Source organism: Misgurnus anguillicaudatus, chromosome 15, assembly GCF_027580225.2.
Source record: "Misgurnus anguillicaudatus chromosome 15, ASM2758022v2, whole genome shotgun sequence".
NCBI lineage: Eukaryota > Metazoa > Chordata > Actinopteri > Cypriniformes > Cobitidae > Misgurnus > Misgurnus anguillicaudatus.
This window is the reverse complement of record NC_073351.2, coordinates 21,082,536-21,107,476: the sequence shown is the minus strand read 5'-3', so window position 1 is coordinate 21,107,476 and position 24,941 is coordinate 21,082,536.

The following is a 24,941-nucleotide window of genomic DNA, read 5'->3' as shown; positions in this document are numbered from 1 at the left end:
TTTTAAAATGTAATTAATTCGAGGGAAATATTAGCTGTTTGCCGGAATATAAGAAAATTAAACAACAACGTGATGTGTTTTGGAAATCAATTTGGGTAGAGAATAAAAAAGAGGGCAGTTACAGCGCTAACGCTCTCCGGTTCTCTCACACTGATTTATTATATACAAAACACGGTTCATAAATCTCACAGGACGATGATCTTTTAAAAGACGTTCTGACTCCAATGGCCTGATGAAAGGCACCCGCCTCTATCAGAATTCATGGGCCTTTGCTCACTCACTTCAGGCAATTATGACACACAGGAGATCTTTGACTGTTCCAGGCAGCCCGCACATGAAAAAGAGCAGGCTTTCTTTTCAGACTGAGTGGTAAAAATAAGCTTGCTCTCCTCCATTGTGGTACACTCATGACCCCTGCAATAGTGGTAAGCATCTATCCGAACAAGCCACGGGGCAAAACAAATCACTTGCGATTTGTAGAATTATAAGGATTTTAATAGCTGTTATGTTTCTCTCTCAGATTGGTCTTTATTTCCAAGTGTCAAAGTTTTCTGGATGCCTCAGGCTTTTAGAAACCAGTAATTGGTCTACTGAGAGAAAACGCTTTTCCCTTAGTGATTGAGTGCATTTGTTGCTGTGAACTCGAGGGTATCCCTCAAAAGATTGTGGGTCTGGGTCGCTGGAGCTTGTAACATATCGAGCAGAAGCCAATTCGCATCCACACAACTCGTAGTTCTCTTTCATATGTGGTTTTTGTTTAGGGAGATAACCTCTTGGAGCAGCTTGAGATTTTGATTGCTAATTAGTTTTGTTGCCAGATAACACAGCATACACCAGAAGGGCTTTGCTTGTTGAACTTGGGGAAGAACCTGCATTAATTCAGAATAATTGTCATGGAGAAAGTTGAACGCTGGCCGTGTCTATTGCATCTACAGTATACAGTACTATTGTTTTTCGTGCAAAATAATAGTCGTTTCTTGCACTTGACATACTGTAGAGGATAACAACTCTATTACACCGTGTATCTACTCTTCTGTCCGCTGGTCATGAAATACAGGTTTAAAAGAAGTGTAAAGTTAGGAAACTTGATCTCAAAATGTACTTTCCCTAACTTTCTTGGCAAATGGGTTTTTGGAGTCCCCACTCAGCCAAGGCCAGCACATCAACCTTTGGAGCAACCCAAATTTTTAACTCATTTTGCCTAACATATTGCCAGCAGATGAATGTCAATTCACGGCCACAAAGCAACGTTCGCCCCCCACCAGTACGGAGTCTAAAATGTCATCCTAATAAATTGCCTTTTTTACACTTCAAAGTCACCTTTTGCTCCGGGGTTTCAGGGCCAATTACCACCTCAGCGTTTTTCATGGGCTTTAACATTACACAGAGCAGAACACAAAACAAACCAATGGAGCATTGAGGGGACCTCTGTAAACCTCGCTGACCAGTGGCTGTAAATCTCTCATTCATCGTGTTTAACCAGATCCACCATCAATTCAGCAGCACATCCGTCACAGCTGCAAAAGAGTCAACGATGACAGAGTGCCTCCGATTGTGCTATACAACAACTTACTCGCTGGTCATTGACTGAACCCTCTCTGTGCCTTTAGACGTATAGCCTGAAGGATTGTTGATGTGATCCATTTATAAGCTGGTACTCTATATGTGCACGGGTGCCACTGCGGTTTGAATGTGTGAACCTGAGGCATTGACAGTGGATATGTGCTTTTGTGCGTATAGAAAATGTATCCTTGCTTTGCAAAATAACTGAAACTTTGACTTGTTGGTCGTAAATCAGCCATGGAGCACAGAAGTCATGGTTCATGGGGAAAATGATACTTGTGTTTATCTGCTTCAAGTGTTGATGGGTTTGTTCAATGCATGTGCATGTGGAGGAGCTGAAGGATTTTTCTGAGGACCACAGGCAGTTTAATAGCCCAAGACGAACAAAGGATGAACAACTATCACAAAACATAAATGCATGCACTTAAAATCCAGGTAACATCAAACAACATTCACTCTAAAAATGACTGGGTTATGTTTGACCCATAATGGGTACACTGTTAGACTTTTTATTGTATATATGCGCAAACTGCCCCATTACAGTACCATAACTGTACAAGTTTTTTACAGTATGATGCATTTACTGCAGTTCCATTTTACAGTATAATACCCTTACTGTAACCTAGTTTAAAAAAATATTGCCTTGAAGGGGAATCAAACCCAGGTTGGCCATGTCATAGGTCCATAACACTACCACAGTGCCACAGAGTCACTTGATAAAAGTTACTTGCTACACTCCCCAAGTAGCCTCTTCTGTCACTCTCCCGACACTCCGAGGAGCGAAATCTTGGTGTCACTAGTGTTTTGAAGTCTTGAGGTCAAATTCAAATCTGACGGTCAAGCATTTATCCATAATCCCTTTCTTGTTTCTATCTACAATTCTCAATAAATTATTTACAATGCTGAAAAACAATTCACATTTTGAAATTTGCTTCAGCTGCTAAAACCATAACAAATAAAATGTATTTCATTTCATAGATATATTTTAATTTTCCATTTTATATGCTTTTATAACACTATTTTATTCAACTACAGTAGCATTACTGCTGTTGTTTTACAGCAGTCTACCGCAAATTCAAAACATATAGTAAATCACTGTAAATTAAATGTTAATACCCATAATGCAATGCATATTAGAGTAATGAACTGGAAAAGAAAATGATGGTATTTTACTGGGCATTTTGTGGTTAATAACTGTAGAAATTACAGTGTAAATGTAACAAACTAACAGTGTAAATTACGTTCTGGGTCAATTTTAACCCAGCGATGTTTTCTGTCCAGTATTTACCCATTATGGGTCAAAAATAACTCAGCCATTTTTAGAGTGAATATGTAAATTTTTTGTAATTAAGACTCTTATTGAATTCTGCCTGACATAGTTTTGAAGCGAAAGTATTTAATGAATGCATAATACGTGCCGAGAGCATTCGGTTAATATCATTATTCCATTTTTGACAAAGGTGGTGTTTAGTGGCTTTTGCATCTGAGCGCCATGTAAACATCTGTTTTGTAAAATAGCTTGTTCAGGACAGTAAATTAAAAACAAAGTTTTCTTTAATTTGTACTATTAAAAATAAATCTTACTAAAAGATCAGGCTGTATGGTTCAATAAAAAACCTTTAATATCCACTTTTCCAAAAACGTTTCTGTAGTAGATAAATTTTTTTATGGTGTTTATTAAGGGTGTCACGATTCTTCAAATCCTCAATTCGATTACATTTTCGATTTTAGCGTCACGATTCAATTCGATTCACGGTTTTTACATATTTTTTTTAAAGCACAAAAATGCTATGCCATTTTTAGACTACACTTTTATGAAATCTGACCTTGAACCCGGAGATGCCCTGCCATGTTCGTGCTGCCAGTGGAAAAATATGGTGCATGCACATACCTGATAAAACGAAACTTCCTGTCAGATGAACATTCCTGTCAGTACTTTGCACCTTAAAAACGCGCTTTTATTACGAGATTGTGAGACTATACCCCAATAAGTCATGTTTAAATGCTGTTTTCATAACTCTTAAGCAACTGAAATAAGTTGTTGTGAAACTTAAACAGGTTCAGAGAAACGACCAGTCCTGGCACAGACGGCGTTCTGCTGTGCACGCGTGCTCTGATTAAGTTCAGCTGAAGGCGGGAGGCGCTTGCTGTTTTTTGTTTTCCCATATAAAGAGCAGCTCGCGTGGTGTCCCCTGCATCTGCGGACGTGGGGGCGTGGCAGCATTGACGATTCCATTTTTTAATTCAAAGTTTGAGGTTGTAACTTAATTCTGATCGATTTCGATTTAAAATCGAACTTGTGACACCCTTAGTGTTTATATAATTGCAGGTACCAAGGTAAATTGGCATCCATGTATGTTTGTGTGAAATAGAGGGAAAGTGTGTTACAAACACTTAACAAAGTTTAACGGTAACAGAACTGACACTGACTAATTTGGACAACAAAGAAAATTGTTATATTGTTATGGCCTCTAACATCTCGTGATCAATGACAATAAGTACCACATTATTAAAATAATTAAAAATATAATCATTTGAAAAAAGCAATGGACACCAAATCTACCTGCAATTATATAATCACCCATATAAATGCATTAAATGTATAAAATATAAGGTATGTTATATTTAATTTACATTGCAGTTACATATATATAAAACATCTCTGTGGTTTCATTAACTTCTATAATGGCTTTACATCAGCAAATGGTTACAACAACTGACCACTTACTGCACAAACAATGCTAAATGCCTTGCTCAAAACAAACTGAAAAAGTGGTTTGAAGAGGGATGTGGCAGTAATGTACCTCCATTACACACATACACACAGAGATCCACATATTGGCAGACAGCGGAGAGGTAATAGAGTTGGCTGCAGCTATGGTGGTCTTCTCGTTATACAAGTGGAGAGTGTCAGCTGTGACAGTGCAGGTAGCTAAAACACCACTTAAGGTTTTAGCTGGAGCGGCTTTTGGAGAGAAAGGAGCGTGACCCGTGCTACCTGCTCCCACATCCCACACACCCTTTCTGCCTGACAGGCACTCAATGGCAAGTGTCTGTAGGGAAAGAGAGAGAGAGAGAGAGAGAGAGAGAGAGAGAGAGAGACCTGCCAACAGTGCTAAGATGAAAATGATTACCACACATCCCTCTAGTCTCACTCACTGCAAACTGATACCTATTAACAAGCGCCTGTCAACATGTAAGACAAGCATGGATGAAAGAGAGAGAGAGAGAGAGAGAGAGAGAGAAAGAATGAATGGATAGAAATAAATAGTGAAAGTAAAAGCAAGCATTAGGCTTAAATTATTCTTATTAGAATAAATAAATAATTAGAGTGTAAATAGTTATATAAAAGTATATTAAAATAACTTTTATTTCTTTTTTACTTACCTGCCCTTATAAATCAAGGAATAATTATTCAACTAATTTGTAAGGAATGATTGAGTAAGGATTAAGTCATGCACTATACAGTACAAACGTAATACTGTGTTTCCATTTAAATTATTTCTTTAACTTAAAGCTAGATGGTTATTCTCAGTTTTACATGAACCCAAATGTTTAAGGTATCTTACCGGTTTCCTTCATAACATTTCTTCATGCCATTAATAATATTATCTGTGTACTATACACTTGAAATAATTCCATGAGGGTCCAGTTAGTACACATTGTAAGCTCTACGTATAAATACTGAGAGTTCACGGGGTTACGTACTTGAACTAAAACAGAAGACGATGTTATGAATTCCTGTCTGGAGATCTGCAGACAGATGCTGGTGTACAGTATAGGGGTTGTATCTGTCTTCTTACAAAATGAGGGGTGGGGGGCACTTCCATCTTGTAAGCCTAATTAGGGGTTTATATCATAAGCGTTTCAGAATTCCTCTCAAACTAATTGCTATGCAGATGAATACAATTTTTTACCATTTTAACTTCAGCAAGCTGTGTTAAAGTTAAACATAGTCTGCAGAAAGAAAAGAATTGCATTATCATTGTTCTAAAATAAATTTCCAACTGTGCCACTTTAACAGGCTTAAATATAAATGAAATGATTGACACAAACCCAGCTGATATATATTTTTCTAATTGTTGCCTACAGGGAAAGCAAGCTGCATGGAGTATCTCTAATCATCAGTAATTAGAATATTGTTGCACGTAATTACCAAAAGGATTTTGATTGTTTCAATTTCAGCGCTGCAGAAAGCCCATCCCAATCATCTGCCTTAACACACATTTGTTTTAGTGAAGTGTCAGAGACGATTATGATTATATGGATCTCAGCGTGAGACTATGCTCAAAAGATAGGATACATACATCTGGAAATATGAAACAAATTGAAACATTTTGTAATGTGGTAATGCCTAGACAATCAAGATACTGTTAAGCCAACCGATCCACGTGAACGGGCCCAATGTGTTTTTGTTTACAAACTATTAAGTTTACCGTTTACAATATTGGTATTAAAGTTGTCATTTCAAAAGTAAATGGGTTTATATTTGATATTTCATAAAATTAATGCTCTAGGTACATAAATACTATATTGTGTGGGACGACTGCATATCTTAACCTGTGCATTTATAACAGCGCTTTAAACTTTTACTATGAAATTTCCTGTTCGTCATAACTCAAGACGAGTCCCTGCTAGGGATTCATAATATAACATGCATTTGAAGTTTAAGTTCACAAACATAATAGATATTTTATTCATTTATTTGTTTATTTAACCGCAAAAATGCAGAACATTGCTACAATTTCAAGTAGTCGAGGCTGGTATACCGTATGAGAATTCAATATGAGCCCAAATATTGAAAATATTAAAACATTTTCCATTGTTTCCATCTTATTTTATTTAAAAGAACCCCATTTATGTTTTTTTAACAATGTGTGCGCACATCTACTATGAAGAAGGCAAACAGATTCTGATGTATTATAGTCTCACGTGTAAAATGAGCCCACATCATACGCATGATTCATATTTCACAAACAGCTAATAGTGTTTTTCAGCCTTGCGTTGTTGTTTTTGCTCTCTCTTTGTGCACCTGTCGTCTATAATCTAATACAATATACTGTTTATCATGACTCACATTCACATTTACTAAACATTGCTAATGTACCTACAATATGCAAGCATTTTGAATGTATATTTCAAGGACAAAAGCTTATTATTACTGGTAGACTGCTGTCTGGATGCTTTCTGAATCGCCCCTTACTGAATGAATGGTGGATCCATTTACACGTGATATGTTACATCGCTGCCATTAATATAACAACATTTCACAACAATTGCGAGTACTTTTGTATGTAAAACACTTGGTATGTACTACGAAAATAGTTGTTTGTGTTTTATTTATTTCTTCATGCATTCTTAACAGCTGTCACGTTAGCCACACGAGGAAGATGTGGAGTATGATAATAATACTTTTAATGCCATTTCAACAGGTTATAGACAAGAACATAGAATATTACACAGATGATACATAGACGAGATTGAACAGAGACAACGAGAGAACACAGGGTTTGAATACATGAAGATGGCTGACAAGAGACAGGTGAAGACAATTAAACAAATGAGCAACAGGTGACAATGATGATGACATAATATAATGATAAATAAAGTCCAGACTGTGACAACAGCATTCCAGCATCTACAGCAGTTGTCTCCAACATGGTGCCTGTGGGCACCAGGTTGCCCGCACAGAGTCTGTGAGTTGCCCGCCAAAGGACATTCTATTAATAGCCTCAATTTTTATATTTATTTATTATATTTTTTACATTAGCTTGGCTTTTAAACAATGATAAAACATATCAACAAGTAAAACAAAAAAGTTTTGAGTAGACTATCAAAAAGTAGCCCTCCAGATTGTTTTGTCCATTATAGCCCTTGCTCACAAAAAGGTTGGAGACCCCTGATCTTCAGTATATTCATGGCGAATGGCAAGAACCAGTTAATCTATACACAAATTAATCCACACAAGTGGATGTATACACATGTTGGGGAAAAAGCAATGTTCAATTTACCTAACAGTATAGGTTTTTTTGGGGAAGAAACCGGAGTACCCATGAGTAAAACCCACGCTGCCACAAGGAAAACGTATCAGTCAGTAAAACACCATTTAATTGTAAATGTCTAATATTTTAAAATTTCACAGAAAAAGGTTTTTAGATACATAAACACTTGGTAATAGCCACTTTTAAATAAATATTAGATTTAGCTTTTTCTACCCCATTCTACATCATTAGGTTAAAGGGTGCAATAGGATCCCAGCGGCCATATTTGGAAATGTGATAAAGATAAAAGCTCAAATTCTTAAATTTGGGGAATCTTAAATTTGGAAAATAAAGTCCCAAGTGTCTTCTCCTTATTACTTGCAAACATTATAGTGGGGCATGTCAATTTCATGGTTTAAAAAGGTATTAAAAAGAAGAAGATATTAAGCTAACTTTACATAGGGGTGGTTTTCCGGACAGGGATTAGCTTAAACCAAGACTAGTCCTTAGTTTAATTAGGAAATATAACTAGTTTTAACAAACATGCCTTACTATAACATTACTTGTGTGCATTTTAAGGCAAACACAAAGGGCATCAATGTATTTTAAGATATGTCAGTGCAAGTTGATTTTAGTTTGGACAGCTCTAACATTTATTTTAGTCTAGGACTAGTCTAATCTCTGTCCGGGAAACCGCCCCTTAAAGTTTAGAACCACTCTAACATAGAAGCATTAAACATTAAGCCATGATTTAACAGACCAGTTTAGTTTAAGCCAGAAGTGTTCCTGTAGCTGTATGGTACAGCATTGTGTTAGCAGCACAAAAGGTTTTCGGTTCAATTCAAGGCAACAGACATAATAATAAAATGTATACCTTCAATGCATTGTAAGTTTCTTTGGAGTCAAGCTGCTGCAAAAATGTGTAAATGTGAACGGGTAAGCCTTAGTTAAATTACGACTTTTACTATAGCTTTATATAAAAAAAAATTGTTAAAGGCATGCATCTTGAAACAAATGATATAAAATTTGTATATAACACAACAAAATTTTTAAATATGTCAGTGCAAACTTTTCAGTTAAGACAGCTTAAACATGCATTTTAATAGGGCCCAAGCTATTAAAATTCAGTTATAAAAATCATTTAAATGCATATGTAAAAATAATCCCTTTACTTGGGCAGCAGAACATCCTGGATAATTTTGTCCATTTGTTTTAGTTTCAACAGTATAAAAAAATGCAATAAATTGACCTACTGACCCAAAAAGAGTTAATGGTCACCTTCTTCCTGTTTTTTTGAAGCTTTGATTGTGTTTACAGTGCGCAATATAATGTTTTCATGTTTCACATGTAAAAAAACGTGGTATTTTTCACACAATTTACTTATCTCTATAGTGCTGTTTTCACTGTCCTAAAAACGGGCTGATGTATTCCTTGTTCTATGAAGTTGCTCCTTCATAAATAAGTAACAAGTTTTGATTGTGTAGCTTGTCCAGTGTGATGTGATTCGACACCAGCTTAGCTTAGCAGAGCCGTTTGAGCTTAGCTGGCGACTGTCTAGGGTGGCCATTCATGCCAGTTCCGCCGGACACGTCCCGAACATGTTTACGGGTTCGTTCTCCGGAAGTCGCGTTTGCTCGACCACATACGTCATCACATTTCAGTTAAAATACATTAGAAAATTAAGATTTATTTCTTTTAAGACATACAATCATTGTAGTTTCATTCTTACCTTGAAATGTAACGGTTGCTTTTCTGAAATAAACTCGAAATATTAAACCTTGATGATCAACGCGACTTCCGGAGAACGAACCCGAAAACATGTTCGGGACGTGTCCGGCGGAACTGGCACGAATGGCCACCCTACGACTGTCGTATTCCTACCCAGTCTTACAAGGTTTCGTGATATAGTCACGTTATTTTTTGGATTCTTTTTTCGTGATATTATCACAAATTTTTCACATTTTTCCGTGATCGTATAACGAATTCCTGTTTTCGTGTGATTATCTAGGGTGACCATACGTGCCATTCTTCCCGGACGCATCCCGTCCAGGATTTCGGTGCGTCTTCCGGAAGTCGTATTTGTTGAACGCATACGCCATTCAGTTAAAAACATAAGATATACAATTGTAGTTTCATTCTTACCTTAAAATGTAACGGTTGCTTTTCTGTAATAATAATAATAATCCTCTATGACGTATGCGGTCGACAAATACGACTTCCGGAAGACGAACACAAAATCCTGGACGGGATGCGTCCGGGAAGAATGGCACGTATGGTCACCCTAGATTATAATGTATTGGTTACTCCACTGCTTTTTCCTATTTTTAAACCATTGTTGCTTCGGTTTAGGGTTAGATTTGGTGCTTGCATTAGAATGTCACTTAATATATTGGTTTATACTTTTTTTTCTGATAAATTTTTTTATATGTCACCTGGCGTTAGGGTTACGGTTGGGTTTGGGTAGGAATGTCATTTTATGTCAATCTAACCCTAAACCCTAAGCGACAATTGTTTAAAAATAGGAAAAAGCAGTTGAGTAACCAATACGTGATAATCACACGAAAACAGGAATTTGTTATACGATCACGAAAAACACGGAAATTCATGATAATATCACAAAAAAAGAATAAAAAAAATTACGTGGAGTTTAGTCAAAAACTCTTTTACTGAAGTCATTCAAACAGGAAGTAGAGGGCTGTAGTCCAAACTGGCCGTTCGCTGTAGGCTTTGAAAGGGAAATTCTGTTAAAGAAAATATATCGCCTGGGAGTGAACTTTGAGCTTTATCATTTTGCAGGTATTATTTATGCTCTAACAGCAACATTACACACTAACTAAAGTTTGAAAAATTGGATCAGGAAGAATGTGACCTTTAAAGCAACCTACTAACAACCAAAACATCTAGAGCACCACATTCACCGCGACTGCTGTGAAGCACAGGTAAGAATAATATTACAAATAAACAACGCATGCAAATCTGTTTACGAGAAGAGGAAAGAGCGTCTAAGTGCTGCATGGAGCCAACTTTGAAAGACTGGCAGGAAAAACCACCAAGCATGAGAAGCACTTTATTAGCTAGCAGGGTGGGTCAGAAGGACCAGTCCCATTATCGATTGCGGTTGTTGGATGCATCCACAGCTGCACTTTCTCTAAATTTCCAAGAGTAAATATGCACCTTTGAAGTGGGGGGTGCCCAGGAGCACTCCCCAGCCTGGATGGTGTGGGTTTGTGTGAAGGGCTGCAGTTACGGGAAAGATCAATGAAACGGGGGCATTAGGTGCACTGCTCTGCCTGGCCCTGCCATCAGGCAACAGAGGGGCTCTTAGTGGGCTAGTCTTATCGAGTCTCGGCTAGCTGGAGACTGATGGAAGCATGCCGGTATTTCCGCTTGTTCCCCGGTTGCCCACATGGGTCAGGATCTTATGTGGCACAAGCTCTGATCAATAAAAGCCTGTGTTCCCAAAAACTTAACCGCAGCCATTTCCAATGAGGTTAACATTTTGACAATAGATATTGGCAGACGGTTATAAAAACAGTGTAGCCTACTAGTGAAGAGTTAACAAAGGCTGTAAAGTTTTAAATACTGTTCGGATGTTTTACTGTAAATCAGCTGCATGTGTGTGTCGCTGAGGTTGAGCAAGTGAATAATGCATGGGCATATGTACCTCAATATGTAGCCAAAATATATGAATTGTTCTAATTAGTGTTGGGCCTTCGGGGCTCATGTTTCACCTAGAGAGGTATAGGCATGAAAAAGACAGAAGGTTAATGGGGTTAATGTGTAGCCCCCGAGTCAAATGGAAAGAATATGAGAAGACTAACAGTAAACACGGTGACAGTAACAAAATGCTATCATTTTTATCACCAGCACATCACAAACAGACAAATATGAATAATGCAGCTAAAAATACAATAGTTTATTCTCCAAAAGCCTACTTATACTAAAAGCATTCAGAAAATATTAAGCAATAAATATCCCCAATCTTTGTTTAAAAAAAAGAAAGGTGGTTCACTTATAGCTTTTGGAACAGATTCTCATTCTCTTATAGGACAATGAGCAGTTGTTAGCTTGTGAATCAACTCTCTGTGACAGTGATGTGTAATGCATGTGAGAAAAGCCGTCAAATCAATATCTACACACTTTGTCCGGTATGGTTTTGACACCCCTTGTGTCAGCTAAGTGGTTAGACAGGCAGTATAATCTAAACAATCATGCAAGCAAAGCTTTTAATGGCTGGGAAAATGTAAAGATCTCTGCCATGTAGTTTTTTCTTTGTTAAAGTAAATACAGTGCCAGGGCCGGTCAAATCTAATTAAAATATGAGTTTTACTCCTCCCAAAAAGTCTTGCATCCTCAGACACGGCGGCTCCCTTTCTGACTGGAACAACTCTCTGTTCACTTTGTGAAAGCATGGAAAAACCCATATCCTGCCCATTGTGATGTGGATGTGCTTACTTGTGGCATGCTTTAAGTGCATTACATTTGTGCTGAATGTACAGCTTTTTATATTGTGGCTTGAAGAGCTCAGAGAGAAGGCCTGGTGCGGTTAGCGGTTCATGGGAAGAGGATAATCTCTCGGACTGAGGTGGTACAGAGCGATAACTCGCCAAAGCCGTTTAGTCCTGTCTTATCACCGATGTCCTTAAAAAACGTCCACTTGGCTAAATAAAACTTTTGCTGATACGCTTCACAAAACTGAGTATTTATATTGATTGATTTCTTTTGCATTTTAAAGGATCAGTATTTTACACTTAAAGCCATGTTTTCAGATTGTTTATGATGAAATATAACGGTTTTGACTGAAATTTGGACATATGATGATGGCCCGAGAATTTTCGGGTGTTTCTTGTATCACCTCCTAACTCTACAATGGGTGTATAGGTGCACTGGAACAATCCTTCCTAAAATGCATTAAACTTTTATTTACAAAGACATGAAACTCAAGGAGTGGTCAGAGGTGTTCAATGATATGCTCACACAAAAATCGCTACAAAAGATGCTTTCCAACAGGTTTTATCGTAGTTTTTGTCCAACTCCATTGACTTGAATTAGATGTGCTGTGAGGTACGGTATTACTCCGCCGCCAGAAACGGAAATGGAGTTCTTTGTATTCTTGCAATTGGCAAAGGTGGATTATCGCCACCAACTGGGCTGGAGTGTTTATTATTTAAGCTCTCAATGGAAGAATATACGGGTGTGAGGCGATTGGAAAAATAGGTCCACAAGTTTACAACGAATGCTAAAACACCTGTTGGAAAGCATCTTTTGCAGCGATTTTTGTGTGAAGATATCAGTGAACACCCCTGACCACTCGGTGAGTTTCACGTCTTTGTAAACGAAAGTTTAATGCATTTTAGGAAGGATTGTTCCAGTGCACCTATGCAGCCATTGTAAGGGTGAGGGGAAACCGAAAATTCACGGGCCAGCATCATATGTCCTAATTTCAGTCAAAACCGTTCTATTTCATCATAAACAATCTGAAAACAGGGCCACTACTTTTCTTCCACCTTGTAGTATACATCTCTGCGAGGGTTTTACTGTACGTCGTTTCAAATGTGTCAGTTTCAATCTTGTGTCTAAATCCCAGACTAACCTAATGCACCTGTCAACATCTTAATGAACTGTAAGTTTTCACACTATATGAATGTGACATGATGCTTGTATTGAGTCATTTGAGTGTAAGCAGACAGCTAGAGGACAACATCTGCGTGTGTTCACTTAACGTTGGTGTCTTTGGGGGTTCCTCGTTCCCAAGAGTCATCAGGCGAGGCTGCTGCCAGGCCGCGAGAGGCAGCCAGCAAGAGTTAACATTTACAACCCCCCGTCACACTTCACAAACCCCAGTGTCACTCAAGCACAGCCTGTGTGGCAGGCCCGACATTAATGGAGACATTGACATCTTCCGGCAGCGTGTTTATCTGATGCTAACGCTAAGCAACCGCAGCCAATAGACTCCGCGTGGAGCCATCACATTGAAAACCCCCCAAACAAGGCTTGTTGGCAACAAGTGAAAGCTTTACTTTTTCTTCATTTTTATCTCTATGATTCGCTGCTCTGGTTGCTAGTAGAAATCAAGAAGAAGGGTTGCTTTTCTAGCTAGCTTTATCTTTTGGACCCAATCCCTGTTACATACTAGGTTGCATAACCGTATTCCAGTAAGAAAAACAGGAACCGAGAAGTGTTATCAAACATTTCTTAGGCGACGATCTCCGTGGTTAAAGATGCAGGCGTATTTCACAGATGTTTAAATCAAAGTGGAGCGTGATATTGACATACAGCGGGGAGCTTGAATACTCTGCTGGCTCTAGTCTTCAGCGGAGGGCCTCCAACAAAGGCTGTTTACATATTTCCACCACAGTGTTTTGCTCAATAAACCGTCTGACATTTTTTCCCAGGATTCCAGAAACAGCACAAAGCCACGAGTTCCCTCCTGTGATGAGAGGTTCAAGCTTGCGCCTTTTGAATAGAGAGATGATTCTGGCCACCGTTTCGTGATAGTTTACCCATACTGCTTGTGGTGCTCCTCAAAGCCAGCTATATTTTATCTGAGTGTGGTATTGTGTTATTTGTTTGGCTCCTTTTAGATAAAAAAACTAAACAGACCAGACTCGATGGTGCTACTCACAAGTTTTTCAACTGATAAATTACTTTAACAGAGATGGAAAAGCTTTACAGGTGCTAAACTCACGCTTAATATTTTCCCATAATTGTTTATTTGCTCTAAAAAGAAATTAAACATGTCACCAAAGACAGACACAATTCTAATGACCAAAGCTTGATATTTTGTTTCGTTAATTGATAATGGTCAAACAAAAAGGTTCAAATTTGCTTCACACTTGGAACAGGAAATACCCTTTAAAGGGACACTCCACTTTTTTTGAAAATATCCTAATTTTCCAGCTCCCGTAGAGTTAAAAATTAGATTTTTACAGTTTTGAAATCCATTCAGCTGATCTCCGGGTCTGGCGCTACCACTTTTAGCATAGCTTAGCACAATCCATTGAATCTGATTACACCATTAGCATCACGTTAAAAAATAAGCAAAGAGTTTCAATATTTTTCCTATTTACTTCTGTGGTTACATTGTGTACTAAGACAGACAGAAAATTAAAAGTGGCAATTTTCTAGGCAGATATGGCAATGATATTACGCAGTGCCCGAAAATAGTCCCCTGCTATTGAAAGTTACTAAGGGGACTATTTTCGGCTGCTGCGTAATATCATTGCGCCTCCTGCAGCCATGTTACAGCAGCAAAGTCCTTGACTCTTATGCCAGAATGGGAGTATAGCCATATCTGCCTAGAAAATCGCAACTTTTAATTTTCTGTCGGTCTTAGTAGACGATGTAACTACAGAAGAGTCAAGTTTTAAATAGAAAAATATTGAAACTCTTTGGTTATTTTTTAGCACGATGCTAATGGTCTAATCAGATTCTATGGATTGTGCTAAGCTATGCTAAGTGGTACCGCCAGACCCAGAGATCAGCTAAATGGATTCCAAAACAATAAAAATCTAATATATAACTCTAGGGGAGCTGGAAAATGAGAATATTTTCAAAAAAGTGGAGTGTCCCTTTAGCATTTTCATCTTCATAATATTAGATTTTTTTGTTTGCAATGGTGTATCCACTACTTTTCTTCTTCTATCTCTGAACTTGTGAACGTCCTGTACATGGCACGACTCTAAGCCAGCTAAGCTATATGGGTGGTTCAGTATACTACAATCTGTGGACACATGTGCGCGTGAGACAGAGATGGATGTGAAAGTGAAGTATACTTGTTCCTTAAGACCATCACATCTAATGTAAACCACACAATGTAAACTCTGTATTTGCTCCTTTTAAATTTATAAAAATATCCTTCTTGCTAATGAATCTACACTGATTCCCTGGTGATCGGCATGTATTGTTTGTAGTATGAGAAGAGGTTACCCAAGAGGATTGTCGGTGGACAAACATCTTGGAGCTTTCAACAACATCTGTAATCTCCTTTTCACTGGCTTTTATGAATGCAAGGGTTCTCGCGCGATCCTCCATTGCACATGATGGAGGACAATGATGGGTTCACGAAGTAGATGAAGCTATCTTTGCAGGATTGATTTCCCATACTTCCATGCTGCTGGCTTCATTTATATTCCGTGCCCGTGTCTTTGTGACCCCTGATTCTCCTTTGATGTGGCGGGCACAAGCTCAGAACAGACAGCGAGTCTTATGGAAAAGGCAGGGCAATAGCAAAAGGTCTACAAAAAAAAGCAGGGGGGACGGTTTTATGAAATGATTGCTGGTGTTGGGGGGGGATATGAACTGATCAAACCATCATCTGACAGATCTGTGAGTGTGTATGGAGTTTGCAGTGAGGGAGATGCTGTGTGTGTGTGTGGTGAGGAATGATGGGAGAAGGGCACGTTGGGTGTCGAGGCTTGATAGAGACGTCAGCTTCGCTCTAGTAATCTCAGGATGCCTGGGCACAGCGAGGGGCCAACGCTGGGGCTCGTGAGAGCAGCGGTATGACATGGCACACCACCCTTACCATACTTGGCAGGGGGGGGGGGGGTATGACGGGATGAACAAATCAAAGTGGGAAAAAGTCATTTTTGGAAAATTATCAAAATCTCCATGGAAATTAGCATGGCACAGATTCTAATCTCGTATTTCTCACCGCTGATAATAAGGGTCAACGCATCAAATTCTCTCCTTTGCTCTATTTCTTCCTCGCTTCTTTCACTCTCATTTATTCCTCTCCTCCCCCAAAATTTATCGTCCTTTTCATGCACTTTATTTGGCAACCAGACACTTTTATCAAGAAGTCCCTCCCACTTAAACCCTTTTTATTCACAACAATTAACCATTTAGCTTTCAAAGACAAAGAAGTGTGAGACCTGCCCTCAGAGTGTCCCAAGATCAAGCTGCTGGTGTTTTAGAGGTCTGGTTGGGTGGATCTTTTAAAGATGTGTCCTCTGCAACCCTTCCCTCAGCAGCGCTACATCAGTGGTGGCCGTTGTTGTGCTGTCTGTCGGAGGCGGGGGTGCCGCTGCTATGAAAAGCGTCAGCGCGGCCCCCCAGGTGAAACCAAGCTGCTCCTCACAAACAGAAGAATTAACACCAGCAGAATGAAAGCTTAAGCTACTCCTGATTTATGAGTCACACTCTTTAAATCTTTATCCCTCTAATTGTGAGGTCTAATTTGTTTGGTTTTCTGACAGCAATGAGTAGGAAGGGGGAGGCCATTTTGTTTTTTACGATATATCTGCAACAATAAATGTACTCTTTAAAATAAAACATATCGTAACAAAAAGAAAATGCAGTGAAGTTGTTCACATTTTTATTTTTATGTTTTCTGGATTATTTCCCCTTAATACTTTTTTTTATTGTGGACCCCGCAAAAAAAAAAAAAAAAAAAAACACAATAGACACCATCACAGAAATTCTATTGGTTTTATTGGGAATTTTATTGGTTCTAATGGAATATGGCCCAAAACACACTACAGTGTATTGGTTTTTGTTGGTCTCTAATGGTATGTATTGGATCTATTGGTTCTATGTATTGGTTCTAACGGAATATGGCCCAAAACACACTACAGTGTAGTGGTTTTAATGGTATGGTTCCTATTGGTATTTTAATGGAAACCATTAGAATTTTCTGTAATGGTTTTATTGTTTATTTCAGCAGGGGACCCTGTGCAATATTATTTGTATTGCATATGGTCCAAATAATTCATATAATTTTCAATGGAGAGACTTCAGATACAAATATTTGTGGTCTAATATTATTTCCTGAGCTTCAGCTTCTTCCGTTTTAGAACACTTAAGATAATTGGGTCATTCTTCATAAAATATGAGTCTCAAGAAGCGATTTCATACTAAATCAAAGATGACTGATGAACAATCAGAGGCCAGGCATGTGAACGTTTTACTAGAGTACTTGAATGGAGCTTGACTGATGGGAGAAGTTTAAGTTAAAGCTACATTGAGATGAAGTGGGTCATCACAGCTTCTTATGAGCAACCTGATGTTTTTGCACCAGCATCCTGTACTGTATGCCATGGGGTTAAAGCTCAATCACGCAGTCGGGTCAATGGTGCCACTACTGTGGTCTTTTTCTGTCTGGAATGAAGAGTCACTTATTGTCTTTGATTTACCTCCCTTTAAAAAAATCTGAGACATAAAACATTTTATTGCCACTTAAAGCCAATCAGTTGTCTGATTAATGCAAATGTATAGTGCCTAAATACACAAAATGACTCATACTTTAAAAATGGAAATGTTACAGACCCTCACAGACCATTGCAATAAATTACACTGGGAGTATGATAGATAATATTTATGTTTTTAGCTTTGGCTTGTTATGTTTTTCTGACAAACCAAGTGTGTTCTGTAGGAAGTTGGATGAACATTTTAATAATGAGAAGTTAAAGTACTGCAACTTGGCAAAGGCTCAAGAGAGGCTTGTACTCCTGGGATACTGTTCACTTGTCACATCAGAATGCTCTTATTCCTTTAAGACACAAGCAGTGTGTGTCTGAACACTGATGCTGCCCAGGTAGCGGTGCTTTGTAATGATGCCAAATTGCCTTGCTGTTTATACTTCCCCTTTGGGTTTCGGCTGATGGTTTTTTACGGAGCAGACAGGAAAAACAAAGAATGCAATTTAAGGGCTATCTTTAAAGAAATGGCATTAATATACTATGACTTCTACATTATCAACCTCTTTAGTATTGCAATGCATTTAGTACCAGTTAACTTTCTTAATTGTGAACTTGTGATTTCATTAAATCTTGCACAAAAAAAAATGATGTTGGATTTCACATCTAAAAAAAACATTTAAGATATTTTTTGAAACCACACACATGCAAAAAATGTGACCATGCTGCTAAAGCAAATTAATGATCTCTATTAAAAAATAAATAAAAAATAAAAGTTGTGAATTTTTGATTGTTCAAGGGGTTTTAAATAAATTATAGGATAGGTAAATGTTTTATAACCTGCTTTGGAAACACAGGTCCTGATCACAAAGCTGACAGCTTTACAGCACAGCTAAAGAGCCAAAGGGTTCAGCATAGTGAACTTAGAACTGGAGTTTCCCAGCCAACGGATACGCTATTGGGAGACAGGCAGGCATCTACGAGCCAGCAAATTCAATTCAGAAGAACCCAGAAGGGATCGTGGTCTTGGGAGCCGTACAACAGACAAGCTCCAGAGAAATACACTAATTGGGTCAGAATGGGTTGCCTTTTGAGTACAATTCACTGCACCCCAGCTCTGTGACACTTTATTCGATATATAATAAAATGTGTTCTTTCTTGTTTTGTTTTTTTAACTGTTATATTATAAATATTGCATAGTTTACTTAAATACATTTTTTTTTATTTCAAGAAAATAACTTTTTAAGTTTTGGGGTACTTTTTAGGTTGGGGAATACTGTGATGTATATATTTATTAAATATTAAATTTCCATAAACAATTATTTTGGACAAAAATAAGACAACAAAATAAATAAATCAAACAACGTGTATTTTAAAAGTAGCCTTTGTTTGTGTGGAATGTTTTGAATTATTTCTACACAGAGAGATGTATAGAGACGGCAATAATCTTATATCATTATGATAATGTTGCATGCTGATTCATATAAAGCTATGGAGAAGGGAGAGTTAATTAGCGAGCTTGCAGACTCGACACATTGTACTGACAAGCGGCAGAAATATGTGTCAGATTTGGAAACCCCTCTAACCTTTTCTGAAACACTCTCTCACCTAGTCAAAAAATTTTAGCTACTAATTAAGTTTGCCAACTGGATCCTGAATATTTCAAAACCGTGTGACAAAGTTATTTTTTTAAACAAAGACAAATTAATTTCCAATCATTTTAATATCACAAGCAATGAGCTTGGCAAAGAGGTCAGGAAAAATACTTTTATGAACAAAAATTTAATTATGGAAAAGCACCTTTCTGTTCATCGTTCTTATAAAACCTTCGGGAACGCTAAATAAACTTTTGTAAATGCTTATATAATAAAACAAAAATCCTAACAACTAAAATTTCCCTTCCTGCATGTACTGCAACTATGTAACTAGAATGAATGTACATGACAATTGACAGACTTAATAATGTTAAACGAAAAAAATATATATTTTAGGAAAAATATTCAAATAATATTTCAGATTTTATGAAACACAAGAAATTTGGAAAAGAAATGCAAAACACGCTACTTAGGCTATAACATGCACATTAAGATAAAAGAGCATATAGTGTTTCAGGAAAAGAAATCAACATGAGATATTTTACGCTTTTAAAATGTATATGCATAATACATAATAAAGTATAAATAAATGTGAAATAACCTAAAATTAATTAGATTGTAATAAACAAATCGACTTTATAAACTATTGTTATTTGTCATTAATGTGTGATGATATCAACCCGACGCTATATTTGCAAACTTCATTTGTATGCTCTTATGTATGCACGTATTTAAGTTTGTCATTACTGTATACTAATTCTAATTGACCATAAATAATTTTGAAAGGAATCTTATAAGTCTTATTTTTTTTTTTAAAGAGTTCACTCACTGTATGGGGAAAATAACTTATAACACATCAAATTGTCTATTAAATGTGAGAACAAACATTTCAACAAATAAAAAACAAAAATATAAAGAGCATACAAGTAAAATTTAATCAAATAATAAAAGAGTAAAAAATGTAAGCCTTTAGGACACTTTATAGATATTTCGTTGAACACAGATGACTTCTTCTGCTGTAGTTACTAATATCTGCGGATAGATGGCGCTGCACGCAAGCTATAGATTACAACTCTCCTGCGCATCTGCTGCACTCTTCTTATTATCGGCTCCAAAATTAACCTGTCAATTTCTCAGTCACCACCATCTTCAATCTCCGCGCCCTGCGTCCAACCGACTTAACTTTACAGATAACTGTGGGCGCTTGTTTGTTAGTATTGTGAATGAGTGTATTATCGCTTAAATGACCGCTATGAATCACTATAACGCTGTCTGGATTGCGATAAGGCTCTCTCTCCCTCTCTCTCTTTCTCTCTGTTCATTTCTTTATAGGCTGGAAAGAAGCACATCTTTGTAACATCGCCAGGATCCAGTGTTTGCTGTCTTTTCTACAATACAATATAATGACATTGTCTCGGGTTTTGTCATGTAAGGCTACTACTCAAAAAAAAAAAAAAAAAAAAAAAAAAAACCGGAAAGCAAGCTAGCCTACTATTTGTAAAACTGAAAATGTAATTTTTTTTAGTTTTGGTGATGATATTGGCAGCACTGAGGTTTTAAAAGGTTTTAATTTTTTTTATTAATATTGCAATATTTGTGTTAAGAAATGTAATAATAAGAGTAATTATTATTATTATCATTATTATCATTATTATTATTATTATTATTATTATTATTCAGTCAATATAGTGAATAGAAAATATATCAACCATTAAAAAATTCTCTCCATATTTTATTCCACCTGGTATTTTTTGTTATTAAAATACTTATAACCTATAATTGTGTTGTAAATTGACGCATTTTAAAGCTTTGCCTTCCTTTCTTTTGAGTTTTAAATGTTAATGTTTTCAGTAATAATATACCTTTCAAGTGTCACTATTAATTTATTAAATGCAAAGGTAGATATAATTAAATAAATCTATATTTACTATAAGAAGGTAAAAATATAATTATGTACTTGGTCTCTCTCTCTCTCTCTCTATGTATATACACACAATATAAATGTGATACTATAAAAAATGCTTAAATTACAATAAATACCTGTTAATTATCCAGATGATAACTATTATCACACAAAAAATTGTAAGAAAAAAATATTAATAAAAAATTACAAGAACTTACACAAAACATAAGCAAACTGTTAAACAAAAAATATATATTCTAAATAAATACATAAATAATTATAAATAAATAAATAAAAATATATAAATAAATAAAAAAGTATAAATAAATAAACATTTATAAATAATCAAAGGAAATTGTTGAACAATAATGAAATTAACCTGGAGGGTATTGGGAGGGGTTTGTGTGGTATTTTAAAATGTTATATTTTATTGACAATTACATCACGTTTTAAAAAGCAAAATATGATCTTACATTTTTAAAAAAACATCTTATGAGGAGACTAAAAGTAAAAGGAACATCAGTGGTCCAAATAGTTGTTAGATGAGAAGAAGTGAAAGAGATGTTGTACGTTCAGCAGGCCTCTGTGGTGTAATAAGTGCAGGGAGCTTTTTATGTGTCTTAATGGCTAATAATGTGATAAACTAGACTAGGCCCTTAAAAATCCCTACCAAGTGTAAATGCGACAGAGAGACCCCAATTGCCCTGGTCCATTCTGTTTTCTTTTTTCCAGGTATTTTCCTTTTTCTCAGTTCAGGTTATTAGCCCCCACATGACTGCACCATATAAAAAACAAAGCAGAGGGAGGTGAAAGGCACAAGATAGGTCTCCTGAAATGTGGGTCTTAGAGTCGCTCTCATTTTTTCGTTTTGTCTCTAATTCTCTTATTTTTCAATTGTTGTTATTGTATAGAAGTGCCAGAGGAGGAGGGGGGCGCTAGCGAGGGCAGGGTGGTTGTGGGTCTTGAAATGCACACACCCACACATGCAAAAAAGGAGAAAAGGAACACAACATCTGGTAATTAGTTTCAGCAAGCTTAGCCTAATGATGTAAGCAGATTATTTTCCAGCAGAAAGGAGTGGGTGGGGAAACCAAACACATTTTTTTAAGAGAAGTCTTTAACATTTATGGCTGTTTCTGGGGTCGAACTAATTTTTTGTCGATTTCGGGTGAGAGGTGCCGCTCTGCCCCAGTATTTTCTAATCTTTAAAAGTAATGCACTAGATAATCCACACTATAGTCTATTTCTGAAGTATGCTAGAACTTCAGCGTTCAATTCTGCTCAATTTAGCAAGGCCATAAAGAGAGACATGCTGACATTTGCGTGGATGTGCACCCGTCCTCGGCTGTCAGCGGTTATGGGTTCTCGGGGGCCACCGCCCTTCTGTCCCTGTGTCTTCGGGGCAGCTCAGTGCACTGGGGCAGGCCACCAGCACTCACACAGTGTTAGGGGGCATGGATAAACACTATATTAAGTGCAGTTTACTTACTGACTTTTAATTTCAGCAGGACTGATCGATTCTGACAGGGAGGGCATCATACCGCCTGCCAGATCACTTAAGTCAGTGCCGTTCCCCAACCTTGTTTCTTTCTCTCTCACCCTGATTAATGTTATGTCATCGGCTGTCTGTGCCTGCGATTCAGGGGGGCACCGATTTTAAATTCAGGTGAGATTAGGCATTTCTGAAACGCTAATAAGTCAGGATTTTGATTATGATGGTATAATTTAATCGTGTGTGTTTATTAGTATCTAATCTGAAGTGAAAGCTATTGAGACTGGCCATCTTGCTGCTTTATTGATTTTCTGATTCCTGCTTTGAACCTGGAACAGGAGAACCGGGGCGCCATGGGCAGGGCAGATATAACTCTCAATGCCTCAACCTGAAGCACTTGCTCCTTTAATTTCTTTGAACTAAACGTCATTTTTAAACCTACACTGTAAAAAATAATGCAGCATCAACTTAAAATCAACAATTATTTTAAATTTTGACCTGTGATAAGTTGAAATAACTTATAAAAACAAGTTGAAATTGTTTAACTTCATTTGTTAAGTTATAGTAACATAAAAATATATGTTTTGACAAAAATGCTGCATTTTTAAATGAAGTCCATTTAAGGCATGTAAACTGGAGAATTTTAACTGTAATTGTACCACAGCACTTACAAGCAGCTTTATCCAGATGATTCTGAGTCCAGAATTTGCTTTACTATATAGTTTCCTTACACACACTGGCTAGATCTACAGCACATGAATTTATTTAGCAATGTGTTTATTTAAGCCTGCCAGGTTAAGCACTTCATTGAAACATCTCACTCGGGAGTCTGAACCTGCAACCTTCTCGTCACCATTTCACCTCCCTGACCGCAACTCTAGTTTGCCCCTTCGGAAAGATGAGGAGTCAGGAAGTGCACTGCCTCATGGAATACACACGCACGCACACACAGTATAGACACACTCTCTTCCAGTATCATGTTACTCCATGTCAATGACAGATTCAACAGACACAGCCATCCAACCCAGATGCGGTATCACACTATTATCACTGAGATCTGAATAGATTTTGAATAAAAAAATGGCACATGAAAAATCTGCCTGAATGTTTTGTGCTTTTTTTACATCTATGAAGACAGTGAGGATCAGCAATGTAACTCATTGCACTGCAATGAAAGTAATGAGGTACACAATCTGATTTCTACTCCATTACCATCAGCATCGTCCACGCTTCAGTTTACACCTGACAATATTTTGAAAGGCAATTTGCCAAAAACGAGAGCAAACTTTTTGCTTGTAATTTTATGATCAAATTTAAAGCCAAAAAATGATCTTATTTCTTCAGTTAAGACCATGCAGGCCATTTACCATAAAAAGGGTATGAACGTGCCTACCCAGCATGGTGATGCCTCTAATGGATTGCTTTCCATCAGGGGCCGTCTGTGCAACCAGCTGAGGTGTTAATGTAAATACAACAGATCATTTGTGAGCTAACGTGTTTTAAGCTTCAGTCCCCAAAAAGTGTGACTGGCAGGTGGGGAAATATGGAAGGAATAATTAGATGGTGTTAGATGTCACATGTTCTTGATATGTACAGCAAGGGAGAGCAAATGTTTTTGAAGTCTCTCTGCTTATAATGTTTTTAGTCTTAATATCCATCTTCCCTGTGCTTAGAAAAAAATGTAATGCATGGATTTTTAAATATAGTTGTTAGGATGGTAACTTTAATATGGCATAAAGGTAACAAATTGCTTTTGTGATGTGATCTGATTTAACATAATTGCAATCTGAACAGTATTTTTTCAATTGTAGTTAAGTCACGCAATTACAAAAGCTTGCACAATACTCGCTTTAAAGGAATAGTTCACCCAAAAAACGAAAATTCTGTCATCATTACCCTCATGTTGTTCTAAACCTGAATGAGTTTCTTTATTCTGTTGAACACAAAAGAAGATATTTTGATAAATGATTGTAAGCACACAGTTGATGGTATCCACTGACATTCATAGTATTCGTTTATCCTACTATGGAAGTTGATAGGTACCGTCCACTGTATGCACGCCATCATTTATCAAAATATCTTCTTTTGTGTTCAACAGAATAAAGAAACTCATTCAGAGTAAATTGTGACAGAAATGTTATTTTTTGGGTGAACTTTCCCTTTAAAACATCCTTTTTATTTCTATCAAGAAATGCAAAATAAATATAGCCAAACAAAAAGTGTCCCGCTCAATAATTTGTGATACCACATTTTGGCTTTAAATCATAA